The sequence below is a fragment of the Lissotriton helveticus genome, chromosome 9 (assembly GCF_964261635.1).
Source record: "Lissotriton helveticus chromosome 9, aLisHel1.1, whole genome shotgun sequence".
In the NCBI taxonomy this organism is placed as follows: Eukaryota; Metazoa; Chordata; class Amphibia; order Caudata; family Salamandridae; genus Lissotriton; species Lissotriton helveticus.
In genome coordinates, this window is record NC_136070.1 from 934,382,601 (window position 1) to 934,394,964 (window position 12,364).

The following is a 12,364-nucleotide window of genomic DNA, read 5'->3' on the forward strand; positions in this document are numbered from 1 at the left end:
ATTCAGTGTTCATTAAGTTATTGGTTTAGTGAATTTTCACTCCGCTCTTTTGGAGATGTAAGCAAAAATGTAATTCTCCATGGAATGTCCCCGGACTATGTTTATATGTTTATATCTGATATGGTTCATCATCACTGGAAAAACAAGTATAATGAATGTCTCCTCCATAGTCTACAGCATATTGCGAGTGACAAGGAGCAGGCACCTCACCTCACTGTTTGCAATTTACACCTGGTTGCAGTGACAGCTGGTAGTTCTGCTTCTCTTTGGTTTGCAAAATCCAGTGGACCCACTGGACCCGGGCACCTGGCAGCTCTCCAAGTACCCTGTTTGTAATTGTGATCTGGGCACTGGGTCCACTTACTCCTCCACAGTTCACAGCGCATGATAGAGAACAATTTTAAGACAGATATTTCTGTGTAATAGGCTGAAAACAAATGGCTTAGGGTACAATTTTATTTCTTTTTTAGAGTTTTTATATAGAGCAAAATAGATTCGAAGATATCAGAGCACTTTAAATGAGCCACTGTTTCATTGCATAAGGACACATTCATTGTTGTTAGGCACGGGGAGATTAAGTGATTTGCCCAGAATCACAGGATGGTCAGTCGTTGCCGAGACTTGAACCTGGTTCCCCAGCTTTGAGGTTGATTGCTCTAGCCGTAAAGCTACATCCTCTAGCTGGCTCCTGCTACTGTGCGGTTTCACATCTGAGGATCCCTCACATGACAGAATGTAATCAATTAAGCAATTACCATTCATTTTATTTTTACTAAGTTAATGGAATTCAAGTGGAAATGCTACTGAGAGTCTCAGAAGGCAAATAAAAGAAAGCGAGAGATATGAAGAAGGCTGTTCTTGTCAGTGACAAGGTTGACATCCTTTGAGCATGCGACCCTGAACCTAAATATTCAATGTCTTTTTTTTAGCTTTTACATGTACAGATTGTGCCAAGCTAATTTTGAGCCAGCAGCAAATGGGAAGATGGCTGGCGTTGTTTTTCCAAACAACCAATAAGAAAACCACCGGTGTCGACTGTATCATTTTTACTTTATTGTATCAACTGTTGATCATAATACGTGTGCCCAGGTCTTTGTTCATTTTTGCTGAGAGATGGGTGTTTAGCTCCTCGCTCATTCAGGGGTTTAGGGTCTCCCCCTGTCCTGGCGGCACCACATGCTTATTTTTCTTCACTACCTAGTTATTTCCTGTTAAGGCTACCTGCCTGAGCACCACTTACCTGCTACCCCAAAACCCTGTGCAGAATCCAGCAAATGGGAAGTTATGTGAATTGAAAGCATGGCTAGTTCGCACAATTTGCTGCTGTCGCATTTTGCTCCCAAATAGACGCTTCATCGTGATCCCGCAACAAATTGCTTGGAAGGTTGGGTGTCTCCAGTCTTGCGAAAAGGCAGAAGAGAGCGTTTTATGATGGGACATTTTGGCAGCCTTCTCGTGCCTGTGTTGAACGGAAGGCTTTCTAGCAATGTATGTAACTCACATCTTATATATTTTTTTCACTTTAGGATCTCTGTAAAGTGCCACTTGTCGCCTGACTGTATAATGTCCGCACTTTATGCGGCATGCAATTATATAGCAATACAAATGGAAGCATAAAGGTAATGGACACAAATGATAACATGATTAACATTGCAGCGCATATGCGGCTGTGGCGACTGGGCCCAGGGTTCTTGGGCAAAGGGCGATCTTACGAATAGTGCTTCCAACCAGTCCATTCCTGACCTGACTCCACATATGGGCAGTGTTTCCTTTTTATCAGCGGTGGCAGGTGGTGACCCCGGTACTTATTGTTAGGGACCAATAATTCTTTTTCAGCATCCAACTTTGGCCAATAGCAAGATAGAGCAAAGCAGAATATGGGGAAAAGAAAAAGGACAAGAAAGCTGTGAAAACAGGGACAAAGGGATAAAGCAAAGATGAAAAACCACCCGCAAGAATAAGACAAAGGCAGGAAAATCAGGGTGGAGGAAGAAGGTGTGTGTTGGTTTGTTCAAGACCCAGCAATCCTGGTATACAGCTGCCCTGGCAAGAGCCAGCGCTGGCAGAAGTGACGGAATAAACGCTTTGGCCCCTGAACTTTTTTTTTAATTAATTAAACAATGCCTTTGGCATCCACCGTAAACCCTTCCAGCCTTTAACAATCTTTTCTACTCTCTTCCTAAACCCACTACCTGAAGGCTCACGCATCAGTTGTGGCTGGTGCAGCTAAGCGCGATGGGGCGGTGGAATGGTGCGGGGGAGCAGAATAGGTTACATTTATTTACTTTGACCTATTCTGTCGACTTTCCCGCCCTGCCGCTGCCTCACCGCGCTTACTTGCGCCGGCTGCCGCGGCATTTCCATGCACTGTAATGCTGCCAGTTCACTGCGCAGCTGGACCCAGATACATTTGATCACCACAAAGTCTGTTAGACAACATTGCTACGAAATAAAATAGGCAACATGTGACATGTGTCCTAGACCCCCACTCAGGGCACATGTCCTAAAAAAATAAGTGGGGGGACATATAATAATACTCAATGCGCATTGGTGTCACATGACATTACAGGAAGGGATGCTGCCACCTCAATTGCTTCGGTAACCATCAACAATTTGAGAAGGTGCAAAAACAAGGATGGGACTGAGTGGCTCACTGCCATTCAAAATGTTTATGAAGAGGTTGGCATGGGCGTCCGCAGGGGGGGCAAGAGGGGGCGCTTGCCCCCCCCTGGATCCAGGCCCGGTTCTAGAGGGTGGGCCCACATACCTGGGCCGACTTTCCTGCTGGGGCGACACCTGAAAGGCTGCTACAGTACAGCCCGAGTGTGAGTCCCAGCAGGTCAGAGTCAGCCGTTCCATTGTCATGGGCAGTATGACAATGGGCCGGCAGAGGAGACACAGCATGGAGCATCTCCCCCCATCCCAGGCCTCGGGAGATGACGTTGAGTTCTTGGGGAGCTGCTGATGCTTTCAAGCAGCACAATTAGCAGGGGCCGTGAACTTTAGTCCCTCACAGCAGGCCACAACGATCAGATAAAAAGCTAAGGGGCATCGTTTTGGGGGCCGGGTTAGTGTCAACATTCTTAGTTTAAAAACTGTGAAGCGACAGACCGGATTGAAATTGAAAGTTTCATTCTCATGAATTTGTGCAATGGGGAGAGTGCTGTATACAGCTAAGAGTGAAAATACTCCGTGAAAAAACACTAAGGACGGAAATAACTACATTTAAAGAACAGCATGACTAAAAATGGAAAAAAATTAAAATTCGATTTTGATAATGTTGTAGTGGAAAATGGAACTAACCCTCCATGTTGAGGCTAAGGGAGACGTAAGAGCAGAGAAGAGATAAAAGAGAGAGACAGAGCCAGAAGAAAAAATAAGAGATGGAGTGACGAGTAGAGACAAACGGAGAGGGGGAGAGGAAAAAGGGAGAAATGATTGACGAGAGAAGATAGTGAAAGAGGCGAGGGGGGACATTATTATAGATAAGCACTATGAGGCAGGGAGACGGAGGGAGACAGAGGGCGACAGACAGAAGGAGACAGACAGAGGGAAGGGGGCAACAGAGGGAAGGGGCAACATAGGGAGGGCTCCTCTCTTAATAACTATTTCATTCAAAAAATTGCCACTATCAAGGCTAACATCCCCCCACCGTCCCCATCTTTTGTTGATCCTCAATGTCCTCCCGCCAAGGGCACACTGACCACCTTTCCCCCTTTTACTAGGGAAAGTCTGACTTCTTTGGTGCCTTTGATCAAATCTGGTTCCCCACTCGACCCCTGCCCTGCCCACATCCTCCGTCATGTCTTTATTTCTTGTCCAGATCCTCCCCTCCACCTTCTCAACAGCTCCCTCTCACAAGGCATAGTTCCGAACTCCTTGAAATCCGCGGTCATTGTCCCTATCTTAAAGAAACCTGGGGCAGATCCCTCTGTCCCGGCCAATTTCCGCCCCATCTCCCTTCTGCCATTTCTGGCTAAGGTGCTCGAGCGCCATGTAATCTGCGCTCTGAGCTCCTTTGTGGAGAAGCACGGAGCTCTTGCCCCCCGCCAAGCCGGTTTCCGCCCCGCACACTCTACGGAGTCCGTTGTCATGTCGGTCTTAGACACCCTCAGGGAGGGTATGGACACCGATCAGCACCAGGCCCTCGTGCTCCTCGATCTCTCAGCCGCCTTTGATACGGTAGATCACAACATCTTACTCTCCCGTGTCGGGGCGGCGGGGATCGGGGGGAGTGCCCTGGTCTGGTTATCCTCCTTCCTGAGCGACCGCACCCAGGCTGTTCGCCTGGGTGACTTCACAGCGGACACCCGGAAAGTTCAGTGCGGGGTCCCCCAAGGTTCCTCTCTCTCTCCCCTCCTGTTTAATCTGTACATTGCCCCCCTGATTTTCTCTCTTCAACAGATGGAGGTCGCCGTATTTAATTATGCGGATGACCTCCAGCTGGTCTTCAATCTTTCCTCTCCTTCGGCTGTCCTCAACTTTCAAACTGTCATGCTTCACATCAGGGACTGGATGAACCACAACCACCTTAAACTCAACCCTGATAAAACAGAGTTGGTGTTGACGGGTGGCTCGTCCAGTCCCTGGTCCCCTCTTTTTTGGCCCCCTTCTCTTGGTTCTTCTCCTGTTCCCTCTTCCTCAGTTAAAACCTTGGGTATAAAACTTAATTCTCAACTCACCCTACACTCCCAGGTTAGTTCTGTGGTGTCTTCCTCTTTCCTCTCACTGCGCACTATACGTAGGGTGTCCCGCTTCTTCACTTTTTCTGCCCTCAAACTTATTATCCTGGCCATGGTGGTGTCCCGCCTGGACTACGGGAACGCCCTATATGCTGGTATCCCTGCCTACAGCCTGCGCCGCCTACAGCAAATACAAAACCAAGCGGCCCGCCTGGCCTTCAATCTCCCCAAGTTCCACCACTCTACCCCACTCCTGAAATCTCTTCATTGGCTCCCCGTGCGAGCTAGAATTCAATTCAAGCTCGCATCCATCACCTTCCTGGCCCGATCAGGTCTGGCGCCGGCCTTCATCTCCTCTGAGATTGTCTCTTATGCCCCCACCAGGGCCCTACGTCCCTGCTCCCAGTCCCTCCTTTCTATCCCACGTTTCCGGAGAAAGAAGTGGGGCGGTTCCAAATTTGCTTTCCTTGCCCCCACCCTCTGGAACTCTCTTCCCCTTGACCTTCGCTCCATCCCCCTCTACCCACAATTCCGTAAATGCCTAAAAACCCATTTATTCACCAAATCCTTTGAATAACTGCTCCCTTCTCCTTCCTTCCCTTTAACCTCAGTCCCCGTTAGCTATAGCGCCAAGAAACCGCTGGTATACGTTGCGCTTTACAAGAACTTTTAAACTCAAACTTAAACTCAAACTCACAGACAGACAGGGAGACAGATAGAGGGAGATACAGGGTGGGAGACAGATAGGAAGAGAGACCGAGAGAGAGGGAAAGAGAGGGAGACCGAGAGAGAGGGAGACAGAGAGAGAGGGAGACCGAGAGAGAGGGAGACAGATGGGGAGGGAGACAGAGGGGGAGGGAGACAGAGGGAGACAGAGGGAGGGAGACTGATGGAGGGAGACTAAGGGAGGGAGACTGAGGGAGGGATACTGAGTGAGGGAGACAGAGAGAGAGGGAGACAGAGAGAGAGGGAGACAGATAGGGCGGGGACAGATAGGGCGGGGGACAGAGGGCAGCAGACAGAGGGAGGGGGGCGATAGAGGGAGGGAGACAGACCGAGAGAGAGAGACAGACAGAGGGAGCGAGACAGACAGAGGGAGCGAGACAGACAGAGGGAGCGAGACAGACAGAGGGAGGGAGACAGAGAGAGAGGGAAACAGAGGGAGGAAGACAGAGGGAGGGAGACAGAGGGAGGGAGGGAGACAGGGAGGGAGACAGGGGGAGGGAGGCAGAGGGAGGCGGAGGGAGGGAGAGGGAGGGAGGCGGAGGGAGGGAGACGGAGGAAGGGAGAAGGAGGGAGGGAGACGGACAAGGGAGGGAGACAAAGGGAGTGAGACAGAGAGAGAGACAGGGAGACAGAGGGAGGGAGACAGAGGGAGACAGACAGACAGAGGGCGACAGACAGACAGAGGGCGACAGACAGACGGAGGGCGGCGACAGACAGACAGAGGGCGGCGACAGACAGACAGAGGGCGACAGACAGACAGAGGGCGACAGACAGACAGAGGGCGACAGCCAGACAGAGGGCGACAGCCAGACAGAGGGCGACAGACAGACAGAGGGCGACAGACAGACAGAGGGCGACAGACAGACAGAGGGTGACAGACAGAGGGCGGGAGACAAAGGGAGTGAGACAAAGGGAGGGAGGGAGGCGGAGGGAGGGAGGCGGAGGGAGGGAGACTGAGGGAGGGAGACTGAGGGAGGGAGACTGAGGGAGGGAGGCAGAGGGAGGGAGGCGGAGGGAGGGAGGCGGAGGGAGGGAGGGAGACGGAGAGAGACTGAGGGAGGGAGACTGAGGGAGGGAGACTGAGGGAGGGAGACTGAGGGAGGGAGACTGAGGGAGGGAGGCGGAGGGAGGGAGGCGGAGGGAGGGAGACGGAGAGAGACTGAGGGAGGGAGACTGAGGGAGGGAGACAGAGGGAGGGAGACAGAGGGAGGGAGACAGAGGGAGGGAGACAGAGGGAGGGAGACAGACAGAGGGTGACAGACAGAGGGCGACAGACAGAGGGAGGGCGACAGACAGAGGGAGGGTGACAGACAGAGGGAGGGCGACAGACATACAGAGGGAGGTCGACAGACAGACAGAGGGAGACAGTCAGACAGAGGGAGAGAGACAGTCAGAAGGAGGGAGAGAGAGGGAGGGAAAGTGAGGGATAGAGAGGGATGGAAAGGGAGGGGTAGAGAGGGGGAGGGAGGGATGGAGAGGGAGGGAGACAGACAGACGGAGGGAGGGAGAGGAGAGAGAGGGAGGGAGAGAGAGGGATGGAAAGGGAGGGAGAGAGAGGGATGGAAAGGGAGGGAGAGAGAGGGATAGAAAGGGAGGGGTAGAGAGGGAGAGGGAGGGAGAGAGAGGGAGGGAGACAGAGAGAGGGATGGAGAGAGGGATGGAGAGAGAGGGAGGGAGAGGGAGAGAGCGACAGAGGGAGGGAGAGACAGAGGGAGAGAGACAGAGGGAGAGAGAGGGAGGGGGGATGGAGAGAGACCGAGGGAGGGAGAGGGAAGGAGAGAGAGAGGGATGGAGACAGAGAGGGTTGGATAGACAGGGGGAGAGGGAGACAGAGAGTGGGATGGAGAGACAGGGGGAGAGGGAGGGAGGGAGAGGGAGGGATGGAGAGAGACGGAGGGAGGGAGAGGGAGGGAGAGGGAGAGAAAGGGAGGGAGACAGAGAGAGGGATGGAGAAACGGGGAGAGAGAGAGAGGGAGAGAGAGGGAGAGGGAGGGAGAGGGAGAGGGAGAGAGAGAGGGAGAGGGAGAGGGAGGGAGAGGGAGGGAGAGAGAGAGAGATAGACAGAGTGAGTGAGACAGAGAGAGACCGAGAGAGAGAGAGGGAGGGAGAGAGAGAGAGATAGAGAGAGGGAGGGAGACAGAGAGAGAGAGAGAGAGAGAGAGAGAGAGAGAGAGAAAGAAAGATGTACGTATGCCGGGTCTGGTGGCTCAGCGGACGAAGGCGTCCGCTACAGGGACCTGTGTTCAACCTCATGGTCATAGTTTTTTTGTTGCTCTAGCCCCACCCCCTTCCTCACTGACCCCACCCCCACCAGTGCAGCCCTCGGCCACAAACCACACTGTAAATTTGGCCCCTGAGAGAAAGTTTGTGAGTACCCATGCTCTAGAACCGCATCAACCTGATTTAGAATGTTTTTGTTTTTTTCCGGTCATTTTTAGTTTTTCCCTCTGTTTTATTACGTGCCAGATTGTCTGATGTGACGCCTCACAAGATTTTTCTCTTCCCCCTATGGATTTCTTTGTTTATTTAAACTCTTTGTCTTATTAGATTTTTTTTTATGTATTTAATACTTGTGCTCAATCAATTCGGAGGATGGTGATGAAGTTAAAATGTTGCCCCCCCCTGGAAACATTTCTGCGGAAGCCCATGGAGGTTGGTAGGTATTTGCCTGACTTGAGGGTACTTACTTAGGTGACAGGGATGATCCAGAGAACACTGTCCCATTATGACTCAACTACATCAGTAAAACCCTTGTAAAAACAGTATGCGCACAATTTATCCTGGACATTTTTTATTTGAACTGTATAATAAGCCTCTGTTTGTGAGTGCACACCCACTCACAAACCTGCAGTTTACTAAACACTCTTACTGTGTTTAACATTATTTGCCGGATATGGCCTGGGATATCCGAATGGCGGTCGATTATGAGGTGTACCAGATTCTTCTGTCAGGTGGTGGGGGGCCGTCATTTAAAAAAATTCATCTTGGGGGGCTCAAACTAAAAAAGTTTGGAGACCTCTGATCTAGTGTATGGATGCTTTTTGATTGTATTCAAATATTTGTTTCCAACAGACTTCAGAATTTCAAAAACATGTGTTTCATTTGTACTTTATGATGAATTCAGAAATCATAAGCACAGTTCATTTTTGTTGTGTACTAGAAAACATAACATCCTACAGCCTCACCTTTGGTATGGGCACTCAGCAGGACTGTCACATAAATTAGCTCCCTTTTTAAGTCAGAGAAAGAAAAGTAAACACCAAGCTCTGTAAGACTGAGTCTGACATTTGACCTCTGCCTTTGAATGCACACAAAATGTAACAAGAACAAGATTTAAAGGCCTGTTTACAGAAATTGAGTACTCAGAAGGATACAGTAAACAAGGGATGCTCCGTGGGAGGGATGACCTCAAGCAGGACAGCTTTTATTTATTTATTTATTTATTTATGCATTTTTATATAGCGCGGACTTTACCCGAAGGCGTCAGAGTGCTTCACAATAGGAACAGAAATGAAACATAATGAGAAACATTACACATTAAAAGATTACAAAAGCATACGTTACGTTACATAAGGTAATAGTGACAATTGTGAGCAAACAAAATACATGAGGTAGTAAAAATTGTGAGCAACCAAAAATACATGAGGTAGTAAAAAGTGCACAAGAGGAAAAAGTGACAAGTGTGCGGTTACAAGAGAAAACAAAGTATCATTTGAGGTATAATACTGCAAAAGGTGCTAGACACTCATGCACAAAAATCGTTACGTAGGCAAAGGTGGCACTTGTGCAGGTAACAAAGGTAGAACATGTGAGAGGTAGCAAACCGTGTGTTACCAGGGCAAAGTGGTGTGTGCATGTTACAAAAGGGCACCAAACACAAGTACATGGAGAACACTACAAACAGGCAGACACACCAACCACAAGAATACACTGGGAAGGCACTTCCATGGTCATGTGAGGTAGAAATTTTCAGTAGTGGGAAGTCTTCCTCCAAATAACATGAGGACGTGAATTACTTTTGGAGGTGTCTCTGGAGGAGGAGAACTTTGAGGTCCCTTTTGAAGGCCTGGGAGGAGGCGGTGGTCCGGAGCTGAGGCGGAAAAGAGTTCCAGATTCTCACTGCGTTGCCTGAAAAGGATTGGGCCATTGTTCTCTCCTTCTTGAAAGTGGGAGGTTCAAGCAGTAGATTTTCCGCATTGCGTGAAGGTCTAGAGCCTCCAGAGAGTTTCAGTTTATTCGCCAGGTAGCGAGGAGAGGAGGAGTGCAAGGCTTTGTGGGTGATACAAGCGGTCTTGTAGATAGCTCTAGCCTCGAAGGGAAGCCAGCGGAGGGTAGATAACAACGGTGTGATGTGATCGCTTCTTTTGGCCCCATAAATGAAACGAGCTGCTGAATGGAAAACAGACTTAAGTGGGGACAGGTGAGATTTGGGGAGGCCAGTAAGAAGAGAATTGCAGTAGTCTAGTCTGGAGAGGACCAGTGATTGCACCAGGGTTATAAGGTCCTGCTCCGGGAAGAAGCGTCGTATTCCCCAAAGAAGGCGCAGTTGGTAACGCGCAGATTTTGCAGTAGAATTGATGTGGGGAGTTAGAATGAGTTTTTTGTCGAGAATGACACCAAGGGATTTTGCGCTGTCGACAATGATGGGTTTATTGTTTAGTAGATTCATCTCATCCATCCATGATTGAACCGGGGGAGGAGAGAGTGAGGAGGAGAAGAGGAGGAATTCAGTTTTGGAGGGATTCAGAATCAATTGATGAGTTGACATCCAGTTTTGGATGGAGTCGAGAGTGGAGCTTAGGATGGAGAGATCATGAGTGGAGGTAACCTTGAGGTAGAGTTGGGTGTCGTCTGCATAGAGATGATAGTGAATCCCGGATTTGCTTAGGAGGTTTCCCAGTGGTTCTAAGTAGAGATTGAACAATGTGGGTGCAAGTATAGAGCCTTGGGGAACACCTTGACCCACCGCCACAGGAGAAGAGAGACTATTCGCTATTTTGATCATTTGAGATCTGTCAGAGAGGAAGGATGCAAACCATTTAAGCACAGTGCCCTCCATGCCCATTCTCTGTTGAAGGATATTGAGGAGGGTGTTGTGATTGACAGTGTCAAAGGCTGCAGAAAGGTCAAGGAGAATTAGCAGACAGGACCCCCCTGAGTCGAGTATCCTCAGCGCATCATCAACCACTTGCAGTAGGGCTGTTTCAGTGCTGCAGTTTTGGATGATATTTAACAACAAGGGGTGGTTTTGGATGAAGCCGGACTGACAATTGTCAAGAAGATCATTGTCCTTGATATGACGAGAGAGTTGTTTTGCTACACATCTTTCTGTGATCTTCGCAAGAAAGGGAAGGTTGGTGATGGGACGGAAGTTGTTGAGGTCCTTCACATCAGCAGTGGGCTTTTTAAGCAGAGGGGTGACCTGTCCAGTTTTGAAGGCGACCGGAAGGGAGCCTTGCCATAGGGAGAGGTTGATCAGAGTGGTCCAATAGGAAAGGGAATGGGTATAGAAGTCAACAGCAATGGCACTGGGGATAGGGTCAAGAGAATGGTTGTAGGGCTTTGTTTCGCGTATGCACTTGAGAAGGGCATCTTCAGATATGGGGCCAAAGCTCTGCCAAATGGCTAAGGATTTGCGCTCCTCTGGAGGTGTAGGATGAGCGACCTGATCCACAAGTGATTTCACTTTTTCATCGAAGAAAGTAGCGAAGTCCGCTGCTCTCTTAGTAGAATGCTCCACCTCGGAGGATGTGGGAGAGCAGCTCGGAATCTTGATGAGATCGAATAGTTTTTTGGGTCTGTTTTTGGCGGAGTCAAGGAGGGCTTTGAAGTGCGCCGCTTTCTCAAGGAAGATATGCTTGTGGTACTTTGATCTTGCTGTGCGAAGCATGACTAAATTGTCTGTGGAGGGCACTTGCCTCCATTGCGTCTCCAGGAATCTTAGCTGCTTCCTTTCCTCATAAAGGGATTTGTTGAACCAAGGTGCTGAGGGAGTGGGCCTGATCCTTTTGCTTTTGCGTGGAGCGACGTTATTGATTTCAGCTGCAAGAACTGTGAGGCATTGGGAGGTGAGAGGTGTGAGGCATTGGGAGGTGAGGCATTGGGAGGTGAGATCGTCAACAGCTATGTTCGGGTCTAGCTTTGGGAGCTTAAGGCTAACAAAGCCAACAAACAGAAGCAACAGGCAACTATGAGTTACAAAGCCAATAGAAAGCAATGAGCAAAATGCGTTCCCAGTGAAGCTTTCAGCAGAATGCCCACAAGATGTCCTAGGCAAGGCTTCCACCTAAAAATATGTGATCTGCATTTTACCCACTGTGCTCTGCAGCAATCACATTAACCCTCTCTGCTACCTCATGAGGCAAAACTGCGACTACTCACCAGCAAGCACATTAACCACCAGAGTTATCTTACCATTATTATCCCGAGTTTTGCTGGGCACACATATATCTCTGCAGCAGGTACCTTAACCTCATAAACTATTTTAAAAATGCACCCTTTGCAACATTCGATCCCTTTTACGTTGCGACACCGTGAACCCCAATTTAATTTTGAGTATTTCTTCCACTTCCAGTACTTCAGCAACGCTTGCTCGGTTTATGTTGCCAATAAAGTTTTTTTTTATTGAACGGCGAGATGACAGGCTGCGGGGGTGGGGCTAGGAAGACTCGGGACGGGACGTGCCCTGTTGAAGACAGGAGGGAGAAAAAGAACAGAGTGGAGGTGGGTCCTGGGGAAGGGGGAGGCGAGGTCTGTCAGACTGCCTAGAGCCGGAAGGAGGAGCAAGGAGGGAGGAGGGAGGTACTCCGTAGACAGGCTTGCACAGACTTGCCCTGATTATACTGCGACGAGCTGCTTTCCCGTCTCCTGCGGCTCCCCGGGCCTGGCTGTCAGTAGCAGCCTTCCCAGGACTTGGCGCGGGCGAGTCTTTGTAACGGAGCTTCAGACCGGTGAGT

General features: G+C 49.7%; 1 protein-coding gene across 4 annotated transcripts in view; it reads left to right on the forward strand.

Moving 5' to 3' along the window:
• The window catches only part of PARP3 (poly(ADP-ribose) polymerase family member 3), a 506,125-nt gene that overhangs the window by 333,718 nt on the left and 160,043 nt on the right, over positions 1–12,364 (forward strand). The window contains exon 1 of one of the 4 annotated variants that reach the window (XM_078661156.1): positions 12,044–12,358. The exons of 2 other annotated variants lie outside the window; for them this stretch is intronic. The gene's annotated coding sequence lies outside the window, so the exon portion shown is untranslated. Of the gene's footprint in view, positions 1–12,043; positions 12,359–12,364 lie in introns of those variants that run through there. One more of the 4 variants, XM_078661158.1, reaches the window with a different exon arrangement.